Source organism: Eschrichtius robustus, chromosome 15 (genome assembly GCF_028021215.1).
Source record: "Eschrichtius robustus isolate mEscRob2 chromosome 15, mEscRob2.pri, whole genome shotgun sequence".
In the NCBI taxonomy this organism is placed as follows: Eukaryota; Metazoa; Chordata; class Mammalia; order Artiodactyla; family Eschrichtiidae; genus Eschrichtius; species Eschrichtius robustus.
Window position 1 is genome coordinate 30,660,199 of NC_090838.1, and position 25,387 is coordinate 30,685,585.

Below are 25,387 nucleotides of genomic sequence, written 5' to 3' on the forward strand. Positions count from 1 at the left end.
CTGTGGAGCTTTTTTTTTTTTTTGGTACAGCCAGTCCCTATGTTACTCCCTTTTCCCCCAACAGGCTTCCTGTCCCCACCCCACCCCCGACCCCCATTACTCAGTTTGAAAAGGGAAAAGATAGTGACTGGGTTGGTTTCTTTCCAGGTGTGATTTGATCAACTTGGCAGTATAATTTCTGGGGGTTTGGGCAGGGGTGAAAGCAAAACTGTGCTACCTCTCTGTTTCATTTCACAATCATTTGTGTCTTTCCTCATTTGCTGGTTTTTGAAGTTTATAACATTAACCTAACCTTTTTCCTTGCTTTGTGGCTGTTAATAATTTTCCCACAGCTTTAATTTTTTTGTGTGTCTGATTTTGTTAGATACTTAGAAGGGAATATTGTGATTCAATTGCAATATATAATCTTAAAGCTAAGACAGGATTAAAAAATTATATTCCAGATAAAACAGATGATTTAGATGTAAATTCTATGTCATAAGCAGTTAAAATGGAGGAAGTTGGGAAGAGAGATATGATAATCTGAAACTATAGCAGAGAAAACCCAAGAGAATAAAAGAACAATAGAAAAGAGCAGGGGCAATAAAAGAAGAGGGAAATTTGTTAGTTCTGATAATTGCAAAGTAGTGATAAACTGCTCTGGTGGGCAATCTTGTCTCTTTGGACTGAGGGCATTGATACTGGAAGTGCATTATCACTGTGCTTTGAAACTTTGGTAGGCTTTTCAACTTTTGAAAAACAGTCTTTCCTGTTCTGGGAAATAACTTAGCTGTTTTTATTTTCAAGCTGTAAAGTTTATGTTTGAAATAAAGTCTTATTTTCCTATGTAACCTTGAAATTTTAACAGATGCTTGAAGCAATTACTCAGGTTTTAAAATTTATTTTGTAATCTGAGAATTGTTGACCCATGTGCTAACTATCCTGAAAGTTCCTGTCATCTTGCATCATAGACTGCAGCATTAGAAGGTACTAAGAAAGCAGAGAACACGTGAACACTGGGATGGAGAAAATATAGTTAGGGTGATAATGGAATCAGAACCAGGGAGAAGAGAAGTGGACCCAGACACTGGGTTTGCAAAATCCTTGCAAACATCTACCAAGGGATGTTGTAGAAACTGTGTAAAATAGGAAGTCAAATGTCCACATAAAAGTCAGCAACTGAAACAGCCATAGAGAGCAGGAGCAAATGGATAGGAAATCAGTGCCCACAGACAAGGAGAGGAAGTTGAGGTAGATTCTCTTCTGGCTCCTTTATTCTATCTTGACTATGAAGAGCAAATTACGAGATGAGAAACCTGAGATGATGGGAAATGATAATTCTGGCTGAGAGGAGAGAGAGAGAGAGAGAGAGAGAGAGCGAGCATCTTATCCCTTTGACATCACCAAACTGTCTAGTTGACATATTTCTCTTCTCTCATACTGTAGGTCTGCCTCAAGATTGCATTTCTTTTGAATCAGAATTTGTGACTCTTTGATTTTTTAATTTTTCTGTTTCACATTCAGTTTTTGAAATTGAATTAACAAGTTGATTGAGGTAAAACATACATATACTGTTCTTATTTAAAATATGCAATTTGATAAGTCTTGACAGATGTATATACTCGTGAAACCACTAACACAATCAAGATACTGTACATTGTCATCAAAATATACAACATTCCACTCCCTTTGCAATTTCTGCCTCCCTCCACATCTCTCTTGATTCATTTTATTCAGCTTTACTGAGGTATAACTGACAAATAAAATGTTAAAATATTTAAAGTGTACAATGCAATGATTTAACATACATATACCTTGTGAAAGGATTCCCACCAATGAGTTAACACATCCATCACCTCATATATTTATCTTAGCAAATTTTAATTATACAATATAGTATTATCAACTATACTCACCATGTTATACACTAGATCCTCACATTTCATCTTGTCACTAAAAGTTTGTGCACTTTACCAACCTCTCTCTATTTCCTCCACACCCAGCCCCTGGCAACCACCATTCTACTCTCTGTTTCTATGAGTTCAAATTTATTTTAGATTCTACGTACAAGTAACACCACACAGTATTTGTCTTTCTCTGTCTAGCTTATTTCACTTCCTATAATGCCCTCCAGGTTCATCCATGTTATCACAAATGGCAGGATTTCCGTCTCATTTAAGCTGAATAATATTCTATCATATGAATATATATATATCACATTTCTTCATCCATTTTTCATTTGACAACATTTAGTTTGTTTCCATACCTTGGCTATTGTGAATAATGCTGCAGTGAACATGGGAATACAGATATCTCTTTGGGATAATTATTTTTTTCCCTTGGGATATATATCCAGAAATAGAATTGCTGAATCATGTGGTAGTTCTACTTTAAGTTTCTTGAGGAAACTCCATACTGTTTTCCATAGTAGCTGTACAGGTCTACATTCCTACCAAGAGTGTACAGGGGTTCCCTTTTCTCCATATTCTGGCCAGCATTTGTTATCTCTTGTCTTTTTGATAGTAGCCATCCTAATAGGTATGAGGTGATATCTCCTTGTGGTTTTGATTATAGTTTTCTGCATACAGGTCTTTTGTCTCCTTAGATAGGTTTATTCCTAGATATTTTATTCTTTTTGTTGCAGTAGTAAATGGGAGTGTTTCCTTAATTTCTCTTTCAGATTTTTCATCAGTAGTGTATAGGAATGCAAGAGATTCCTGTGCATTAATTTTGTATCCTGAAACTTTACCAAATTCATTGATTAGCTCTAGTAGTTTTCTGGTGGCATCTTTAGGATTCTGTATGTATAATATCATGTCATCTGCAAACAGTGACAGTTTTACTTCTTCTTTTCCAATTTGTATTCCTTTTATTTCTTTTTCTTCTCTGATTGCTGTGGCTAGGACTTCCAAAACTATGTTGAATAGTAGGGGTGAGAGTGGACATCCTTGTCTTGTTCCTGATCTTAGAGGAAATGCTTTCAGTTTTTCACCATTGAGAATGATGTTTCCTGTGGATTTGTCGTATATGGCCTTTATTATGTTGAGGTAGGTTCCCTCTATGCCTACTTTCTGGAGAGTTTTTATCATAAATGGGTGTTGAATTTTGTCAAAAGCCTTTTCTGCATCTATTGAGATGATCATATAGTTTTTATTCTTCAATTTGTTAATATGGTGTATCACATTGATTGATTTGTGTATATTGAAGAATCCTTGCATCTCTGGGATAAATCCCACTTGATCATGGTGTATGATCCTTTTAATGTGTTGTTGGATTCTGTTTGCTAGTATTTTGTTGAGGATTTTGGCATCTATATTCATCAGTGTTATTGGTCTCTAATTTTCTTTTTTTTTGTAGTATCTTTGTCTGGTTTTGGTATCAGGGTGATGGTGGCCTCATAGAATGAGTTTGGGAGTGTTCCTTCCTCTGCAATTTTTTGGAAGAGTTTGAGAAGGATGGTTTTAGCTCTTCTCTAAATGTTTGATAGAATTCACCTGTGAAGCCATCTGGTCCTGGACTTTTGTTTCTTGGAAGATTTTTAATCACAGTTTCAATTTCATTACTTGTGATTGGTCTGTTCATATTTTCTATTTCTTCCTGGTTCAGTCTTGGAAGGTTATACCTTTCTAAGAATTTGTCCATTTCTTCCAGGTTGTCCATTTTATTGGCATAGAGTTGCTTGTAGTAGTCTCTTAGGATGCTTTGTATTTCTGCAGTGTCTGTTGTAACGTCTCCTTTTTCATTTCTAATTTTATTGATTTGAGGCCTCTCCCTCTTTTTCTTGATGAGTCTGGCTAATGGTTTATCAATTTTGTTTATCTTCTCAAAGAACCAGCTTTTAGTTTTATTGATCTTTGCTATTGTTTTCTTTGTTTCTATTTCATTTATTTCTGCTCTGATCTTTATGATTTCTTTCCTTCTGTGAACTTTGGGTTTTGTTTGTTCTTCTTTCTCTAGTTCCTTTAGGTGTAAGGTTAGATTGTTTATTTGAGATTTTTCTTGTTTCTTGAGGTAGGCTTGTATAGCTATAAACTTCCGTCTTAGAACTGCTTTTGCTGCATCCCATAGGTTTTGGATCATCGTGTTTTCATTGTCATTTGTCTCTAGGTATTTTTTGATTTCCTCTTTGATTTCATCAGTGATCTCTTTGTTATTTAGTAACGTATTGTTTAGCCTCCATGTGTTTGTGTTTTTTACTTTTTTTTCCCCTGTAATTGATTTCTAATCTCATAGCATCGTGTTCAGAAAAGATGCTTGATATGATTTCAGTTTTCTTAAATTTACTGAGGTTTGATTTGTGACCCAAGATGTGATCTATTCTGGAGAATGTTCCGTGCACACTTGAGAAGAAAGTGTAATCTGCTGTTTTTGTATGGAATGTCCTATAAATATCAATTAAAATACCTGTGTCTTTTGGTTGGAGCATTTAATCCATTCACGTTTAAGGTAATTATCGATATGTATGTTCCTATGACCATTTTCTGAATTGTTTTGGGTTTGTTTTTGTAGGTCCTTTTCTTCTCTTGTGTTTCCCACTTAGAGAAGTTCCTTTAGCATTTGTTGTAGAGCTGGTTTGGTGGTGCTGAATTCTCTTAGCTTTTGTTTGTCTGCAAAGCTTTTGATTTCTCCATTGAATCTGAATGAGATCCTTGCTGGGTAGAGTAATCTTGGTTGTAGGTTCTTCCCTTTCATCACTTTAAGTATATCATGCCACTCCCTTCTGGCTTGTAGAGTTTCTGCTGAGAAATCAGCTGTTAACTTTATGGGAGTTCCCTTGTATGTTATTTGTCATTTTTCCCTTGCTGCTTTCAATAATTTTTCTTTGTCTTTAATTTTTGCCAATTTGATTACTGTGTGTCTCAGCGTGTTTCTCCTTGGGTTTATCCTGTATGGGACTCTCTGTACTTCCTGGACTTGGGTGGCTATTTCCTTTCCCATGTTAGGAAAGTTTTTGACTATTATCTCTTCAAATATTTTCTTGGGTCCTTTCTCTCTCTCTTCTCCTTCTGGGACCCCTATAATGCGAATGTTGTTGCGTTTAATGTTGTCCCAGAGGTCTCTTAGGCTGTCTTCATTTCTTTTCATTCTTTTTTCTTTATTCTGTTCCATGGCAGTGAATTCCACCATTCTGTCTTCCAGGTCACTTATCTGTTCTTCTGCCTCAGTTATTTTGCTATTGATTCCTTCTAGTGTATTTTTCATTTCAGTTATTGTGTTGTTCATCTCTGTTTGTTTGTTCGTTAATTCTTCTAGGTCTTTGTTAAACATTTCTTGCATCTTCTCGATCCTTGCCTCCATTCTTTTTCCGAGGTCCTGGATCATCTTCACTATCATTATTCTGAATTCTTTTTCTGGAAGGTTGCCTATGTCCACTTTATTTAGTTGTTTTTCTGGGGTTTTATCTTGTTCCTTCATCTGGTACATAGCCCTCTGCCTTTTCATCTTGTCTGTCTTTCTGTGAATGTGGTTTTTGTTCCACAGGCTGCAGGATTGTAGTTCTTCTTGCTTCTGCTGTCTGCCCAATCACAGTTATTTTAAAGTCTGTGTGTGATAACTCTAATATCTGGATTACTTGTAGATCATTTCTATTGTCCTTTTTTGTCTGTTTTTTCAGTCATTAATCTGATCTTATGGTTTATCTTCTAAGTTTTGTTTGAATGCTAGATGTTACATATAAAAAATTATAGTGACAATTTGAAGCTTTAGATAATGTTTTCTTCTTTTAGAGAGGGTTTAGAATAGAGGCATGGGACTGTTCTGATTTGGAGGTTTTGGTCTTAGTAAGAGTGAGTCTATTTCCAGTTCACCTTTATTCCTAAGGTAAAGCTCTTCAGAGATCTTATCTGAAAGCCTGGGTTTATTGGTTTATCTGGAATACTCTCTCTTGGTGAGCTCTGAAGTTCATTTTTGTCTCCCTGTCCCCTTGAAATGCTGAAAGTTCTGGTTAACTTCTCAGCTTTTCTATGAATGCCTATAAATTGGCAGCTGTCTTGGAGGAGAAGAATCACTGATTGTCTGGCTCACTTCAGTGTCCTTCTCTTCTCTTTAGAATCTTGGCCCTTCAAGTCCTGGCTGCTTTGATAGAAGCTCTCTGATGCCTTCTGGCTGAGGGAAGGCAGAAAAAGGATAAGCACTCCAGACTTAATTCTTCAGAGAGGGCGATAGACTAGGCTTGCCAGATAAAATACATGCAATATTTGGGATATATTGATGCTAAAATTTTTTGATTGCTTATCTGAGATTCAAGTATAAATGGGTATCCTGTGTTTTATTTGCTAAATCTGTCAACTCTATGCTAGGTCAAAAGGGTTAGGGTACTAGAGTGTGGAATTTGTGGAGGGTATTTCTATAGATTTATATATAGATGATATAGATATAGATAGCTGGTAAGGAAAGAGTTTGTTATTTAGGGGCTGCGTCAATAGACCAGTTTGGTGCGTAGATTTGGCCCAAACTGGATCTTCAGTTGGTGTACTGAAATTTTGACTTTATGTGGGCATCTTGCTATCCCTTTTTCATGAATCTATTAAAATTTCCCCCAAGTAATCTTTTTCAGGTTTATGCTAGGAAAGAACATCAGTGTGAGTTCAAAACATGCAAGTGGATTGATCTCTGCTGGCATAATCTGAAGAGCAAAGTTCATTTAATTGGCTCAAGAACCTTTCGTGAAAGTTAATGAATAAATAACTTGGACCACATTTTTCCCTAGCAAAATAACTATCAGTTAAATTGGTCTTGAATTGTGTCCATGTCTGTTTTGGAAATAGAGGGCTGGGCAAATCGCTCAGTGATTTCTGAAGGGCTTATCACTCACCACAGCTTTCTGGGCAGCAGAATTAACAAAGGAATTCAGAACGGAAGTGTTGATCAGATATTAGCGTGAAAACAAACTGATGTCTTGAAAGATGCTTCTGCCAGTGTCAGGGGCTCTATAAACTATCATCATCACAAAGGCCCAGAGCTTAATTTATGAGTTAGTGCAAATCAGATTTTATTTTTTAAGCACACTTTCAAGAAAATTTGCAGGGATTCCTTTGTGAAACAGAGAAGCCTTTTGTAGTGCAAACCATTCCAAGTTTGGAGAATGCAATGAGAGAGAATTTCAATGGTCTGCCAAAATCAGGTTAGAATCTGAATCAGTAATTGTGTAGTTGGCCCTTCAGTGAGGGGACTGACTTGTTAAAAAAAAAAAAATCAATGACCTGAGTAGAGACATTTACTACTAGAAGGCAGCTTCTAGTATCAGCAGTTAATCTCTGGCCTGGGCCAACTTAATCACCATGTTTGAGTGAGGACCAGGCAATTGATCATTAGCAAATTGATAGCATCTGTAAATTAAAAGAATTTAGAGCAGAGATTTTCAAACTGTTACTGCACTTTGGAATCACTCATAGAATTTTTAAAAACCTGATGTCCAGGGACTTTTAAAAGCTGTACTAATTAAATCCGAACATTGGAGGCTGGGCCCCCAAGCATCAGTAGTTTTGATTATTCCCCAGGTGTCTCTAATGTGCAGCCAACCTTGAGAACCAGTGGTTTCAAGCAGAGCTGGATCCCTGCTCTCTCCTGTGATTTCCTTGTTGGTACCTTGAAATCCCCTTAAGCTATTGGATCATCAGCTCACTGGCAGGGGTTTCTACCAGAAAGACCAGCCTCCCTGCAGGCCAATTTCTGGGAGGATGCACTTTCATGGGGAAAAAGTATTAAATATTAGGTAGGTAATTTCATAGTCTGTAGGGCTTGTTTCCTATTTGTAAGTGATTTTTTAAATGAGAACTCAGGGTGGAGATGGGGAGGTGCTAATTCAAGTCGCAGGGAGAAGCAGATCAGCTTTCCCTGGCTTTCAGAGAAGGTGGAGGGAAATGCTCTTCTCGGCAGCAGCTGAATCTCATGGAATGAGTAGATGGAGCCACTTTTCATGAAAGCACATTCCCAAAGATTCCCTTGAAGAATGTAAGAGACCAGATGGACTGAAACTGGATTTTTTAGGATCCTAAGGGAAATGTAAAACCAGCAGCTATTCTGGAATTGACGCTTCTAAGGAAAGACAAAATTTGGCTATGATGCTATCTTTGTACTCTTAAGAAATACTTGAGAAGACACAAATTGACTGTGAGTATTCATCTGTCTTCCAGAGGGCTCCTGAGGATAGAGACTCTTCCTGGATGCACTCCATTAATCTGCTGAAAGAACTCATTATGGCACCCCTCCCTTTTACAAACTGGATTTTCCTCAGAGCCTATTTATTTTTCATGAATTTCAGAGGCATTCCCTATAAGTAATGCTCTCTCTTTCTCCATCACACAGTACTACTTCACAGAACCTAACTTCCATTTATAGCAGGGATATCACTTCCCTGGTCTCTTCCAGCAGAGAGGCCCAGCTCTAGTCTGTTTCAGGATAAGACTTCTGTAGGGCAGCAGGTGCACACGGACTGGATGCTCCTTGTTTCCTGTGGGAGGAGCTTGGCTGTTCTACCACTTCTGCCCCCTCATGCTCGTCTCCACAGGAGGCGGGGGGACTCATCTGATTGGAGAACTTGGGAGCAACCCCTGAGAATGAGGGGCTCAGCTGCATCCAATCCCCTTTAGCTTTGGGACCTGCCAGCCTCAGAGACCATGCTTCTCCGCCCCTCGGCTCCTCTGTGCTGGGGTTTACTAGGGCAGACTCCTTCATGGGACACTTGGGGGCTGTCCAGTGCTGCCATGGGTACATTTAATTTGGGGGTGCAATGCTGGCATGTTCATTTGGTCCTTGTATCTAAGCCACAGCCTCCAACAGCTTTATCAGTAATAAAAGTGATGTCTCCATCTGCCTGACTGCTGTGTTTATCTCTTTCTATTGGTTCTGAATATGAGCAGGTAAGAGAGGGATGTTTGTATTAATTCTCTAAAATTCCAATAATTACTTTTGAAGGAAGGCTTTAGAAAAGCTTGACGCCTTCTCATCTCAGGCACTAGGGGTGGTTAGCAATGCAAGGGCATCAACTGTGCTGGCAGACAGTCACTAAGCAGGAGATCCTGGGACAATGAGGGAACAGAGGTGAAGCAGGTGAAGCACTGGTCACCCCAGCAACCACAGAAGTCATGGCACCTTGCCAACCTGATCTTCCAGCTTGGGCTGCCTTTCCATTCCTCTCTCCTGCCGGACTGACTGTGGGAGATGCTAACCAAAGATTGCCTATACCAATGAATGTCTAACCAATGTATCGAATTAAGTGGCATTTGATCTGGAAGGGGAAGAGGAGGATTGGGAAAGTTCTTGCTTGGTGGCCCTCATGTGATCTGGTGCTGTCTCCTCTGGTAGTGGCTTCTCAAGAGATTCTGCTGCAGGGTCCCACTAACTACAGCTTCTAATCTTTTGGGTCACCATTCCCCTTCCAGAAAGTACTCCTGGTGAGATCATTTTAAAAAATGATCCAAGTCAACATTTCTACCAGAAGTTGCACATCTGGGAGTCATACCTGTAGCCTGGCTTTTAACCCAAAGGAGCTTCAGCTAACATCCTCTTATAACTGGTAGCAGAGTGTTGGTGGCCAGGGTGTGAATGCTGGGAGGACAGCCAACAGGGACTTTGCCCGGGGAGTTGCCTCCAGGGGCTTGGGTGAGGACATGGGTGGAAATGTGGGCCTTACCCTCTTTCAGCCTGCAGTGACCTCTCTTTCCTGCTTCTGTTGCCTTACCATTGGCTGCTCAGTCTTTTCCTTCACTTCTCACAGGCCTTTACCCTGTCCTTTGCATGGTGACATCATCTGGCTCCTGTCATAGAGTCTTGGCTTCTTGGTGACATCAGCTTTTTTGTAATTTTTTTTTTTTTTTCTTTTTGGCCCAGCTACATCTACCCCTTTCACATGCTATACTGAGAGTGTTTAGACGACTTTGTGAAATGATTAAGCAAATGTTCCCTGGGCAATCTCTGCATTCAAGGAAGTTCAATGGGACGTCAGGAAGTTTGAGCTGATCTGCAGACATAAGAAGGGATCTGCTGGGACCAATGAGCAAGGGCAGGAGCACAGATGTCACCAAGCAGATAGGAGGAGGGAGGAGTTGCCCCAGAGAAACACAGGATGGGCCAAGAGCCCAGCAACCTGCCCAATTGTCATAAGATCAGAGGGAATTACACAGAGGGAGGACTCGGCCACCAGTACATTCTAAACCATTTAAGGATTCCAAGCAAGACAATAAGTGCAGTGGATGTCAATTCAGTAATCCCTTCCAGTCCCAGGATTCTGGGAAAACCCTTCACCAGTACCCTCTAAAAAAGTTTCCAAATCACTCAGAAAATAGTATTTTTTTACCTGAAAAACATTCAGTCTTTCCTTATCAACAAGCTTGTGCTGCCAGCAAAGGTAATTCTCTGCTTTCCTCTGAAGATGTGCGGGGTTATGGGCCTTGGAACGGGTGTTTGAGGTTTATGACTATCCCTACTCAAGCCTGATTTCTTTTAAAATAACATCTTTTAGGTGCCTTCTAATATGCACTGACTGCATTTGCTAGCAGCCTCCTTTAATGCAGAGGCTCAACTCCTTCACTAGGTGGTTCCAGGAATGCTTGGATTTTTGTAAAATTCTGGCCTTTGGTTAAGGCTGAACCCGGGCTGACTGCCCGAGTGATGCGTGGGGAGTTAAATCTCCCCGAACCTGGTCTTGGTATGTTTGCTCTGATGAACTCTTCTTATTTCTGGTAAAAAGGCAGTGCGTGTTCTTTCTCTCCTGGGCTGGATTCCTGGAGCTAAATGAGGTTTGCTGAGGTTAGCATTGCATCTTCTTCCCCGTGTAAAAGAAAAACAAGGACAGGTGGTTGCATAAAAGGGCCCAGTGAGTAAATTTAAAGCATCTGTGAAAACTCAAAGTCAGTATTTTCTTTAAAGGAAAAGAGAGTGTACACAATTGTAGGTCATTTGACTCAGCTGCCATAGCAGAGATGACATAGATATCATCAATGACAGGCTTCTTTAGTGGCTCAGTGTGTCCTTAGGGTGCCCTCTGCCAACTTATTATTAACAAGATATCCCAGCATTTCAAACAAAATTTCTGTGCTTCTGTTTCTGCCTCAAGGAAAACAATGGTAATATCACTTACACTTTTTAAAGGCTAGCTGTGCGCTTGGCACTGAACTAAATGTTTTATATGAATCATCTTTTTAATCCTCACAATAATACTATGAGGTAACTACTGTTATATTCATGCTTAGATGATCAAAATGAGACTTAGAGAGGAGAATTAATTTGCCCACCGTTGTGCGGTTAGTAATTGACTCGACCTATGTGTGTTCTGACAGTCTTCATCAGCTGAGTGGAACTCATCTTCTAAATTTGTTTTCTTTTTCCTTCCCAGGTGTTTCAGTTATTTATCAGCCACAACTTATTATTTCTCACACAGCTATGGGCTGCCCTTCTGCTCTCAGTGATGTTGGCCCCATTCGATGGGAGCTCAGCTGGGGCACCTCAGTTCTCCTCCATATGGCTTCTCTCTACATGTGGTGTCTCATCCATGGCCTCTTCAGGTGGCCTCTTTCCAGCAGGATAGTCTAGACTTTCTCACAACATGGCAACTGGGATCCAAGAGGGAGTGTTTGGACAATAACAAACCTCATAGTGTAGGTGCCCATGAAGCCTCTGTTGTGTCACACTTGCTAAAGCCTCATTGGCCAAGTCAAGTCACATGATCAATATCAGCTTCTGTAGGGGAGAGGGGACTTTACAAGGGGGTGAATACCAGGAGGTGTCCTTCGATGGGGAGGCCACAATGTAACAGCCTACTACACCAGTAATAATAGTAATAGTAATGATATCTGTCATTTATTGAGCACATACCATGTCCATGTGATCTCCCTTTCATCGTCATAGTAACATAACTTATCAGCTTGGTATCTTTACCATTTTACAGGAGGGGAAACTGAGGCTCAGAGACTCTAAGTAACCTGGTAAGACGACAAGAGTGAATTCAAACACTGGTCATTCTATTTCCAAGGTCCCAGTATAATAAATAGAAGTGTGGTATGCAGAAAAATAATTTTTTTTAAAAAAAGGAAAGAGTCTATTTTTAACAATGTAACAATGGATCTTGGAATTTGGAAGGGAAAAAGAAACGTTCTAGTCAGTGGGCTTCCATGCAGGATATTATAGTGTGTTTGGGGCCTTCCTGTCCCACAACTGACTTTCTTCATTTGCAGTCTTTCTAATTCTGGCTTTTTGAATGGAGAACATAGTAAACAAGACTGGGTATAATTAGGCTAATCGAAATGCAAAAAGAATATAATGTAACTTTTCTTTTAATCAGCTCTTGTTTTAATCCTTGGCAAAAAGAGCCAGTCTCTACCCTGGCTATGTTTTCAGAAGCTCTCCCCCAAACCATTTGGGAGGCAGAGAGCAGGAGAAAGAAGGGGAGTGGAGGGAGCTAGACCCTGTAATAATGCAGATTTCAAAACATAGCTTAGATTTTTGGAAAATCCCTTCATGAGCATGAAAAGTGCAACAACTTATGTTCAGATGCTTTTGCCAGCTGAAAACCACCATGACACTTGAGCACGGTTTGCAAATGTTCCCTCCTTCCCCACCAGCACCCAGGTCTGTGTTCCAGGCGATGAACACAGTGTTTGGCCTGTCTCAGGGCTGAGAGTGTATGAAGCATGGGCATTGTTGGGTGAGCCTGGTTGGGAGAGCAGTTCTTAAAAGCAAGGGAATCGTGGAAAGATTAATGGAAACTTATATTAAAATATGATACGTCCAAAAATAATTTCTTGCAAGCAGTAAGAATTAAAGCATTGTGAAACAAACAGAGCTTTCACTATTAACCTTAGGAAAGAAAAAAAAACGGTGGCTGGCTCAGTGGAAAATATCGGCTGTGATTTTTTTTTTCTTTTGGCCTTTTCCATGCTAGATGGCACTAATTGATAGAAGGGCTTGGTTGTTTGAGGAGGGGGGGGGGTGCCCAGAAAGGAAGGGATGAAATCAGACCATGTGATTTTTGGTGTATCATGGAGGGGGGTGGTCCCTATTTTATTTTCAGTGTTCTGTTCCATTACTTCACTATTATTTTGGTCTTAGAGGTAATTTTAATTTTAAGTAGATTGCTTGGTTTTTCTGAATGTAGACACTTGGAGGAAAGCTGACTAACAGGCTTACAAAATCACTGGGGTGGGTGTTGACAGATCTGACTGACATTTGCATGGCATTTCCCTGTGTCCTTTTTCCCCACCCTGCACCCTAGTGGCAGTAGTTTAATGGCAGGAAGATCCCGGAAAATAGCATTTCTTAACCAATTTCTTTCAAAGTGAAGTCCATAGAGAAAGGAGTCATTTTATCTGAGCAAATAACAAATTCTTACAGAAGCTTGTAATCACTGTCAACTCTCCCTCCCACCCCCCAAAAATAGACCTTGTGGTGTGAAATGAGGACAGCAAGTGATTCATATGTAAGTGAGTTTATAATTCATTTTAGAAATAAAGCTGAGCCTGTAAAGTACAGTCCAGGAAAAATAAGGAAGAATGAATAGCTTTAAGGGTACATCAGACTACTTGGGCCAAAATAAAAATATTTGGTATAACTTAAAATAAGTCTGTATTTTTTGAAAGGTAATGTGCAATTAAAGTTTCCTCTGTCTGTTGAATAGTCACTTAAAAAGTTTTGTAACATTCATAAAGTGACTTCTAGTTTATGAAGGGATCGTACGCTTTGATCTCATCAACAGTTCTGTGAAGAAGCCTTCTCATGTAAAGCTGACAGACGACAAAACAGAGGCTGAAAGATTTTGTCACTTTCCAAAGGTTGCATGGGTTGTAAGTGAGAGAACGAGGACTTGAACTTGGGTGTTACGGCTCTATAGCTCATTAGCTTTCCATTATATGGTACAGCACATCCCTCTATAGGGCTTTATAACAATGGTGGCCATGGTTCTGCTAACCTCTGATCTGGGTGGTGGAAAGAGTTTTTATTTAGAATTAGGAGAGGTAACTTGATTAGAGTCTCGCCTGATATTACTTAGCTGAGTGACTTGTTGCCCATCACTAAAGCTCAGCAGGGCTCAATTTTATCACGTGTAAATGAGGGGAGATATTTACCCACAGGGTTGTGAGAACAAAGATCATGCACAAATGTAAAAGTTCTTTGAAGATGGTAAAGTGTTCTACAAAGGTATACTATTATTGTTTATTAAGCATAGACTATATACCCAGCAATAGGGCAGGAGCTATGATAAATTCAGAAGACTTTTTAATAGTCTGTCCTAACAACCTCTCCTTACTTCTTTCCCATCCATTCTAGAAGCTCCATGCCCTAATCACATTGAACTTTTTAATTTTTCTATACATAACTTGCCTTTTCCTATCTCTGTGCCTTTGCATATGCTAGTCTTCCTGCTGGAATGCACTTTCCCTAAGAATTCTCATGCATCCTGCAGAGACCTTTTCCAACTCACCTGGGTAGAGTTAATTTTTCCTCTTCTGGGCTCCTATACACTGTGTCCACATCTCTATTATATCACTTCCCATAGTGTATTGTAATTCATCTGTTTATATATCTGCTTTTGCCCCTTCCCTAAGCCATGAGATTCTCAAGGGCAGGTGCTACCATCTGTATTAAGTGTACCTGGTACAGGGAGACCCCAAAGTCTTGATTAGAGATGTAATGATTAGAGGTGTAAGAATTACTGCCCTGACTCACAAATACATTACAACCTAATTGAGGGGCAAGACAGAGACACATGGAATGCTAGCAAAGTACACAGGACAATAGATTATATGATATGGTATGTACAGCCCCTTAGCAGTGTGTAAATTCATATGAACAGGAGATCATTGAAAGCTTAAGTAACCAGGGAAAGATCAGTAAGTTGTGTGGTATTAGTTAATGATAGGAATAAGGCGGGGGCAGGGGGCGGGGGGAGGCAAGCAATTAAATTCACTAGAATTCCTTTACGGAGGAAATCCCATTGGTTTGGAAGCCCCACTGTAGTACACAAAGTACTGCTAAGTACTCAAGGGATCTGCTTGAGGGCAGAACTGTTCTCCAAGAGGAAGAGGATTTATCTGAAGTCCCAAGGCAATGAAGGATGAGTAAGGGGAGAATGGAGGTGGATTGAGGAAGATGCCTGAAGACCACAAGCCCAACAGATCTCAGTGAAAGTTGCCTAAATCCTGAAGAGCTTGAACTGAAGAGATTTTTTTTTTTTTAATGGAAGCAATGGATGGACTTGGACCAGAGTCATTTCACGTGAATCTTAGAGCAGGGAGGCAAAGAGGAAAGCAAGGTGCACGTGCTCCTAGAAAACCTGAGAAGGGCTTCTGAAGGTCCAAAGACATCAATTTGGGGTTTGGGCTAGGTTTAACCAAATCTCCAAGAAATGGAGCTGGGGCGCTGAGGGATGGGGAAGGTGACATCTGGATGACAATATCCAAATGGAGTGTTCCTCCAAAGCAAATAATTGGCCACGATTCTTCAGGAATCATTCACGTTAAAGTGCAATGATGCTTCAGTACTCTTTATAGACATTCCTGTAGCCACGGACCTTTTGACCCATAGTCCATAAATGTCAGTCTGCTGATCATGCTGAGGCTACAGGAAGAGTGTTCACCTGCTTCTGGCTAAGTGAGGAAAAGCAGAAATGGGGTGAGTTGTTTATAACACTAAATTCATTTAATTTAAAGGACTATCTTTATCTTAAAATCATGTTTTTGTATATCTTTTTGTTTAAAATGACGTTTCTTTTATGAATTGATGGTTTCTTTTTGATGTCCTTACATGGCAAAATTAAATTGTCCATCTCCTAAATTTCTTGGAAATTTCATTGGTCTATAAACCCCCAAATTCTAGGAACCACCTCTCTTAATGTATAATTAAATATGATTTCAGTTACCTAGTTTGTCCTGAATGAAATGGAAGGAAGATTTATTTTTAGGGGCTAAATCCACTGTTGCTGGTCTTGGTTGGCGTTGTTTAAGGCAATGCCTTTTGGGTCACATCATTCACAGCCTCTTCAAATTAAAATTTGTAAGTGGAGGAATTGCCATAGTCTCCCTGCCCCCCAACACTACCCCCTCCCCCGCCTGCATATGAACAGGGTTTGGTTCTATAATCAAAATTGACAAAGTAAATCTTGTGCCTAGTAAAAACAATACCTTGCATTGTATTATCACAAGGCAGTGTTTATGTAATGATTACGTATTTTCACATATAATTATGAAATGCACAATTGTTATTATGCTGCACAGTAATTGACCACAAATGGCACATATTTCACATAAATCGCTGCAATTCCTGTGACTTTTTGTATCACGGCCAGCTTCATGGGCATGCAAACTGTGTAGTCCCACAGGGCCCCATGCTCCAGAGAGCCTGCGCTTGGTTTAATGCTCTGCTGTCACTGTCTTGAAATTGTTAATAATTTCTGAGCAAGGGACCCCACATTTTCCCTTTACGCTCAGCCTGTAAATTATATAGTGAGTCCTTTTTTATATCCATCCACTCTTGTCAGGAATCAGGTCAGGCTGGGAGATAGGGACTGGGCAGAGAGAAGGAGAGAGACCACACTCTGGATCTCTTTAGCCAACTCAGGAGTCCTTGCCTCCAATCCAGCCTGGAGGGCTTCTCCTATTACTTATAAGATCCTGACCCTTTTCTTTCCCTGGAGGAAGGAGGAAGCATTAGCTTTTCAGAAAATAAATGTTATAAGTTAGCTCATTATAAAGGGAGGAGGCTGGGGATGCGTGTGAAGAGGAGGGACCACTGATAGAGAGGATGGAGAAATAGGAAAGATGCATTTGGAGGTCTGAAAACATGAGGTGATGCCAGAAGTCAGTGGCAGCCCCTGAGCCCTTGGACACAGGGTACAGGGGGGGCCTGGGGAAGGAAGTGCTCCAAAGGAAATCTTTCTCAACACTTACCTCCATCTGGTACTGGCCTCTGCCTTAACCTAGAGGCCAGGCTCAGCTGGCTTTAAGTCTTATTGAGATTACCTGGTGGAAGGATGGGCAGAAGATTCTGGGCGGTCTGATTTTTTTGCAGAAAGAATACGTCCTAAATATCTCCCCATGGCCTAAAATCCCATCTGACAGAGACCATTTAGGTTAATGTGGAGCACTTACCCTGCAAGGATTAAAGGATGGGCTGGGGGGTTCCTCTTCAGTCCCTCCTTCAGCGTAACCCTTGAGCTGGTGGTGCCTACAGCAGGAGGTGGGCTCTGCTGAGAGAGGAACAGAGAGAATAACTCTCAGTGGTCAAGTAACCAAGGAGGGGTCTCCAGTAAAACAGAAGTACTTAGTGGGGTAAATTGTTGCTGTGAATGTGCGATGCAACCTATCTAGCTCTCTCCGACTCTTCTGTAACATCTTCAGTAAAGATGATATTGCTCCTTATGGTCTTGTGTGAGTGGATTTCTTTGGGAACTCAAAAAAGGTACCCATTTCTGAATCCAAGTTGATTCAACCTGAAAATAAAAATTGTTCATATGCACTCAGGAACCAGAGGACGGAGGGACAGTGGGCAGTTGGCCTCTGGGTGGTGTGGCCTCAGTGAGAATTTCAATTCTGCCATGGTCTTCCTGATGAGGTTGTGAGAATGAGTGTCTGTGGCCCCCGACCATGGCGGGGATGGTGGGCACTCTCGTGAGCAGAGTGAAGCCTGTGTAAGCTGTGAACCTGTCAGCTTTGGGATTTGTCAGCCTTGCTTGGGCTCTTTATAAAACGTTTGCCCTTGTTAGGTCGGTGTTTTGCTTAACGCAGAGTAGACTTCAGACATCATGGGAAATAATAGTACTTTTGTCATTAGCTCTGTTGCTTTTAAAATTCTGTTTCAAGTTTCTTAATCTTTTTCTCCTTTGCTCTCTCTCTCTCTCTTCCTCTTTTCTTTTTATTCCTCCACATTCTTCATAAGTACACTTAAAGCTTTACCAGTGCTAGGAGGTTAACTTAAGACAGAGGGTGTATTGCCAGCCACAGGCCAGAACACTGGGCAGCCATGTGGGAAAGAAATACTTTGGCAGCAATAGAGCTTAGGAAGCCAATATTTTTTACCATAAGTTACAATAAATATTTACAAATTCAGTCTCATGTGGGTGGTGTTCAGACTTTGAGTGAAAAGCGGTCTCATGCACTGATATTTACTTTGAATATATTCCCCTCTTTTCAGTAACCATGACTAATTCCCCTTTTCGCAGAGAGTAGAGAGCAAGTTGGCTCTCAGTCTAAACACACACAAACATATACACACACACACACCAGTTTACTAGGCACATTCTGGCAGTAGGCATACAGTTAGAATGAAGGAATAAGAAACCAAAGGCAACTCCTAAAATCATAGTACCAATTAATAAATGAACTAAGCATTGTTGCTAAAGAGGCTTAATCACAAGTCCACTGATTCTTACTCTGGCTTTCCCTAGGAAGGCAAAGAATCTGCAAACTCTGAGTGTGATGCAGCAAATGAACTGAATCTAGTAGAGACATTTATTGAGTATTGTTGTTGATGCTGTGAGAGATGTGAGGATAATAATGACAAGATCCTTGCCTTCAAGGAACTTACATTTATAAAGAAGATACAAAAACAATGCAAAGTTAAGTGATCATAAAAGATGTGAATGACACTTGAAGATATCAGTAGAAGAGAGGCAGAGGTGATGAATATATAAATGGAATGTGTGGAGTTGTCTCAGAGAGGTAAGAGATTATTTAGGGCTGGCAGGAAAGGAAAATCTCTCTAGAGGAGGTAGATTTGAGTTGAGTATGGAAAAGGGGCATTCCAGGCAGCAGAAGCCACGAGCAGAATCACAGTGGTGGTGAAAGTTTTGTGTGCACAAGAGTGACATGAGTAAGCCAATTTAGCCGTAAAGAGGTTTTGGGATGATAAATAATTGGAGATAGCCAGTGTGTTGGACTACAGAGGGCCTGAGTGTTGGGGATAGGAGAGTCACCACGCACCAAGAAAGACTTGCTCTGATGTGGTAACCATCTCTGAATCCACTTTCCTCTCCAAGCCATCTTGGCCTTCTTTCCCTTTCTGGTTTAACCTTGATGCCAAGGGTCCATTCTTATTGGATAGGCCTGCCCTTTCTGCCTCCAGGGGTCCAAGTCTGGCACAAGTATGGACATGGCAGGTGAGTTTCAAGGCCATGTAGGAACTCAAATCTCATTACTATTCCAACTTGTTCAGGGCCAGTTTAGAAAATGGAGTGGTGAAGTCTTCTTGCCTCTGAATGTGTGGAAATTCCTTCTATGTGCACTGTAAAAACAGAGAGGGCTTCTCCTATTTTTAATTCTCCTATTATTATCTCCAATACTACCCCCAGGACCCACTCACTTGGCCCCCAACACAAGGACTCAAGAAATGGATGTATTGAGAATTTCTTCAAACGACAAGTATTGCATCAAAATTCTTTTTTTTTTTTTTTTTTTTTGGCCGTGCTGCGCAGCTTGTGGGATCTTAGTTCCCTGTCCAGTGATTGAATCTGGGCCACCAGAGTGAAAGCGCTGAGCCCTAACCACTGGACTGCCGGGAATTCCCTCAAGATTCATTTCAATCCCTGAGCAAGGCTTTATGAATACAGACCTGATAATGCATTATTATAAGAACATGAAAAGCACAGACTTTGTGGTGGTGCCTTCAGAGATAAGTAATTCTGGAGAGTAATTATGAAGCAGGAGAATGATTATACAAACTGCAGACTAAACATTTAAGTCCTGTGTAAGGGCCAGCTGACAAGTGAAGGTAATGAATAGGCAGTTACAAATGTGGAAGATTCCAGAAAATAGAGTTTTGTCATCTGCAATTCAGTTTCTGACAGAAGAATAGTAGTAGGATGAATGTAGTTGGATCAAGTAATCTTGAGAGGAAGGGCATTTTCAAATCATTTTTGGAAAGAATCACTGGTGGTGTTTGGTTCCCTCTGTCCCTTTATGAAAGAGTGTTCTCCTTGTGTATTACAGTTGGCAAGCATGTGGGTAAAAGAAATGTCACAAGCAGCTGCTACAGCTGTACAAGCAAGCCTCTGGGAGGATCAGACTCTTGTTAGCTTTTACGAAGTTAGGTGTCTGGTCTCTGTTTCTTTGCCTTCCAAAGGTACTTCCTGGCAGAGAGTTACAAACAGTGTCTCATCGAAAACCCCAGGTTGGCAGCATCTGCTCTAGCGGTTGGCAGACTGCAGCTGGCCCTGAGCATGGCTTGCTAATTTTCTGGGTCAGGTGTGGCTGTGGTGGTGATGGGCCTCAGCCAAATAGGACCCTCTAATCACTGCTCCCTTCTCCTGCCCCAGATGCAAGGACTTCAGAAGGCTGACAGGAATTATTCTTGCCTTCCTTTGGGTCACAGGGGAAAGGAAGGGGAGCATAATGGGCTTTCTGGAAAGCCAGGAGCCCAGTTTCCAGAGCTAACTTTCAGATAACCATGAGACTGACCTTTGATGACCCCCATCTTCTATGTTTTTTTGGTACACTTTCCTCCACACCACTCTTATCCTCACTGCTGACAGATCCCTTTGTCCTACTCTCTAAATGTCCAATTTAATCTTCCTTTGGAATACCACCAAACTCTTCTTTCCTTTTACTGTATACCCCACCTTCCAAAATGATCCCTTTCCCCACTTTTTCAGAATGTCCATTCCCTCAGGACTAACCCTAGAAGAAGCAAACTGATTAATTCACACAAGTATGTGACTGTTTTGTGCCCTTGGAGGGTTATAAAACTAAGGTGGTTATTCATTATAGAAGGCCTTTAAAAGTCGAGTGATCAAGAATATTTTATATCCTGTTCATCCCCATGCAGCAGATAATCATACTATCTCAGTTTTACAGATTGGGGCTCAATAAACGTAAGCAACCTACTACAATAAGTAGTCGAGGCAGGGCTTGAACCCAGATCTCTGGCTCCAAGAGGGCTTGTTCATCCCTCACACTCTGCTGCCTGAACAACAGGTGAAAATATTTTTAGATAGTTGATTCTTCTCAACTTTTAGGATAACGAATAGGTTAATCTCTAAAAGTTAGCAATCTGGTAAGGGGGTGCAATGAACTGAGCTGTGTCTCTACCAGATAAATTCATATGTTGAAGCTCTAACCCCAGTGGGAAAGTATTTGGAGATGAGGCCTTTGGGGGAGATAATTACATATAAATGAAGTCATGAAGGTGGGGTCCTTATGATGGGATTAGTGCCTTTACAGGAAGAGACATCAGACAGCTTTCTTTCTCTCTTGGCCATGTGAGGACACAGCAAGAAGGCAAGCCAGCAAGTGTTCTCACCAAAACCTTACTGTGCTGGCACCCTGATCTCAGACTTCCAACCTCCAGAACTGTGAGAAAATAAATTCCTGTTGTTTAAGCCACCCAGTCTGTGGTATTTTGTTATGGCAGCCCAAGCTGACTAATACAGGAGAATGCAAAGAGGACTAGGATCATTGTGCCAATGTGTAGCCATATCTTTTTACTTACCAAATGCTCACCTGATGAATCCCAAGAAACCAGGAAGGAACTATGGAAAAAGCAAAACAAACCAAAAGACCCCCCAAAAACCCCAGGAAATTCTGCTGGTGCATATTCTTACTAGGTTTTCTTAAAATTATGTTTTGCTATGAAACCCTGAGTACAAGCCACTTGCTACAAAATAGTCCATAATTTCTCTTAACCTAGTGATATCAGCTTGGAGTTTTCCTTTTTTCCCCCCTTCCTAATTGGGTACAATGTTCCCAATTGTATTAGTTATTTAAAAAAAAAAAAAAGAAAAGGAAAAAACCCCACAAAAGCCATGCACAGTCATTTAAAATAATTCTCTTCTTGACCTAGTTGGTTCCATCTGGTGTTCTGGATGAAAGAAGTGCCCTCAAATGAGCTTTATCCTCTGCAGGTTACTTACTCTGATGCCAAAGCCACACATCTGGTGCGTGGCAGACAGGAAAGTTTGCCCCAGGATAAGTCAAGTGGGGACGATTCATATAACCCAAGGGTGATGTCATAGTCCAAGGTCAACTGAAACTTGCTTAGGCAAAGGAAGAATTCATTGTATCTCAGAGTCGAACCATGAGAGGACAGGGATGTGGCTGGACTTTAGGGGTGAAGGGGATGAGGACTCAACCATCATAAACCTCCATCCCTCCATCCCTGGCCTCTTCTGTTCTCTCCTTTTTGCTTCCATTCTGCCTGACAATGTCCTCCTGACAGCTGGAAATAAGACCAGCAGAAGCAACCAACCCACGCAGCTCATAGCTTAGGTCCAGTGTTCACACCCAAAACTGGTTGACATTGATGGTAGCTATTTTAAACCACATGAATAGAATGGAGGAAGGGATTATCTCCCAAAGATAAGAAATGCTGTTCATAAAAGAAGTGCAGAAAGGAGCTGTGTAGATTCCAAATAAATGATACTATAAATGGTTATGGGAATCACACATAAATGATGGTAAAGCAGGTTATTTATGCATTACATGTATTCTTGAAATATAGTTTTCCAAAAAAATTTGATTTGTAGCATCTAAAATTCCCACTATTTTATATTACTGAAATAGAAATATGAATGAACAGAAAATTTTTATTTTAAATACATAATAAAGCTACACTTAAAGAATTTTGACTCACACGTTTTAAAGACTGACAGTTTTCAGATGGCGAATAACTCTAAAAAAGAACTTTTGAAAAATAATAGTAATGAGGAAGAACTCAAGTAATGAAATATTTATTCACCTATCATTTTTCCTTAAGTATATACAATGTAACTGTAAAAGAAGGAAACAAACAAAACAAACAAAAAGTGACAGGCACGCTGGAACCTTAAGCCAATAAGTTTAAAATGTAGTCATTTTGTTGGTATAATAACTAATATTTACTGAATGTTTATTAAGTGTTGGTAACTATTAAAAACTTTTATTGGCATTATCTGAATTAATGCTCAAAACAAGTAGTTGCTAAACTAATGCCTGTGGCCAAATCCAACCTACCATCTGTTTTAGTAGAGAGTTTTATTGGAACACAGCAGCACCCATTCATTTATGCATTGTCTATGGCTACTTTCACACTACAGAACTGAGTAGTTGCAGCAGACTGTGTGGGCTGCCTGAAGAATCCATCAACTGATCCTTTATAGAAAAAGTTGGTGGATTCTTGAAAAACAATCCTAAAAAGTATTCACTACTATTATCCCCACTTGATGCCAAGGTCACATACTGGTATTGTCAGGGTGGTGATTCAGACTCAGTTCTGTCTGAATATAAAGTCTATAATCTTTTTAGATATTTTCACAGCAGAGAACACAGGTCCTAGAGTCAGACTGTTTGGGTTCAAATCATACTCCACCACTTAGTAGCTGCATGTTGGACATTTTGCTTAATGTCCCTGTGTCTCAGATTTCTCCACAGCTCTTCCAGCTGGTAACAGATGTTGCTGGTCATCCTTGACATCAGCAGAGCCCTTGGACCCCAGTGTCTGTTTGCTTTGAAATAACCTCCTCAACATTTTCTAAGTTCCCCTCAGATACCCGGGAACAACTTGTGTAGCAGTGTTATCTGGGCAGAGTGCTGGGACCAATATCCCTCTGGACCCTGGTCCCTATTTTTCCCCTTTGGGGTGTTTTTTGATCTCTACTTCCCATCCACCATGTTGGGCCGACCAGGTGCCCCAAAGAACTCCAGGCCTCATATCTATGGGATCATTTTTGGGCCCCTGTCCTGGCCCTGATTTTAGGAGGGTGACCTGAAAAGCAATTGCTCCTCAGGATAGCTCTGTCTTCTCTAGTGAGATTTTGTGGGACTGAGACACCATACAAGTGCAGACACACTGATTTTTTTTTTTAAGATTTATTTTATTTATTTTTGGCTGCATCGGTTCTTAGTTGGGTCAGCCAGGATCTTCGTTGAGGCACGCAGGATCTTTCGTTGTAGTGCGCGGGCTCTTTGTTGTGGTGTGGGGGCTTCTCTCTAGTTGTGGCGTGCGGGTTTTTTCTCTTCTCTAGTTGTGGTGCATGGGCTCTTTAGTTGTGGCGCACGGTTCCAGAGTGCGTGGGCTCTGTAGTTTGCGGCACGCAGCCTCTATAGTTGAGGCACATGGGATCTTGGTTCCCTGATCGAACTGATGTACCCTGCATTGTAAAGCAGATTCTTTACCACTGGACCACCAGGGAAGTCCCGACACATTGATTTTGATGACTCCCACGTAGGAGACACAAGTTCATGGCTCTGGGGTACCCATGGCCCACTGCCAACCCTTGGGCTGCCACGTGTTGGGTTCATTTGTCAGCTCTCACCCCTCCATGTTCCGATATATGGCAGTCTCTGGTCTATGTCCCCCCGCCCCGGCCCCCCACCGTCCCCCCAGGGCAGCAATGGTGGAATCGTACTTCCTTTACTTTCTGCACCTCCGATCACTGGCACCAGGATGGCCAAACCCCCTCCCTGCCCAGTCCTCCAGAGGTCTTTGACATTCTCTGCAGAGAGCTTTCGAGCTGTTGGCCTGCAATTCCTGTAGACCCTTCTGACTGATGCCCTCACTAGGCTTCAAGTATTTGTCAACATTTGAACTCCATGGTTAAGCCATGTTGGTGAAAGATGGACATTCCTTGCACAAATAGGACCACTCATCTTTGTCTACTCCCAGCGTCTTCCCCTCTCTTCCCACTGATCGTGGTCTGTGGAAGGCAGAGGTGCTGTCAACATTGGAAGAAATCACATTCTAGGAATTCAGTGATTCCCCAAAGGAGTTCAAGAGAAGATATGGTCCAAAAATATGCTCTTCTACGTTTATTCTAGAAAATTTCAAACAGTGAATTTAACATGATCAGAAAGCAAATTAACATTCACATTTTCCTTTATATTCTGGGTAAGGCTTGCCTTTGTGGTCACCATCCACAAAGCAAGTAACAACCCTTGAGAGAGTCATTGGAAGCTGGGATACATGGGTGGCAGGATAGGTGACATAATCAGCATTAAATACGTAAATAGTATCAGGGAAATGCAGAGGCAAGCAGATCTATGTTGTTTGAGTCCAAACATGTTCTGAAGAGCCATGCTGTTGTGGGTAATAACAGCACTGTTAGCCTCTTCTCCCGGGGGAAAGGTGAAATTAGCACCTCTAACAATAAAGAACACAAAGAGATAGTTCTGGCACTTGCACAGGAAGCAATGGTGCCTAGACACCATGAATAATCTTCACTCACACTACTTGCACAGTAAGCAAATGTGAAAATACCTCTTCTCCACCCAATGTTCTGTATTTCCATAAATAAATCATTATGCCCATGCAGGATCATGAATTTTGTAAAACATTTAAAAAATCAAATCGCAGGGACCCTGCAAAAAATACTTGCTAGGGGACACACACTCTAGGGATAGTCTGCCTTGGGGTCACCTTATTTTCATTCCTATTAAGGCACTCTTGCTTTTATTTGTAATTTCTCCTATCTCTTTTTTTTTTTTAACATCTTTATTGGAGTATAATTGCT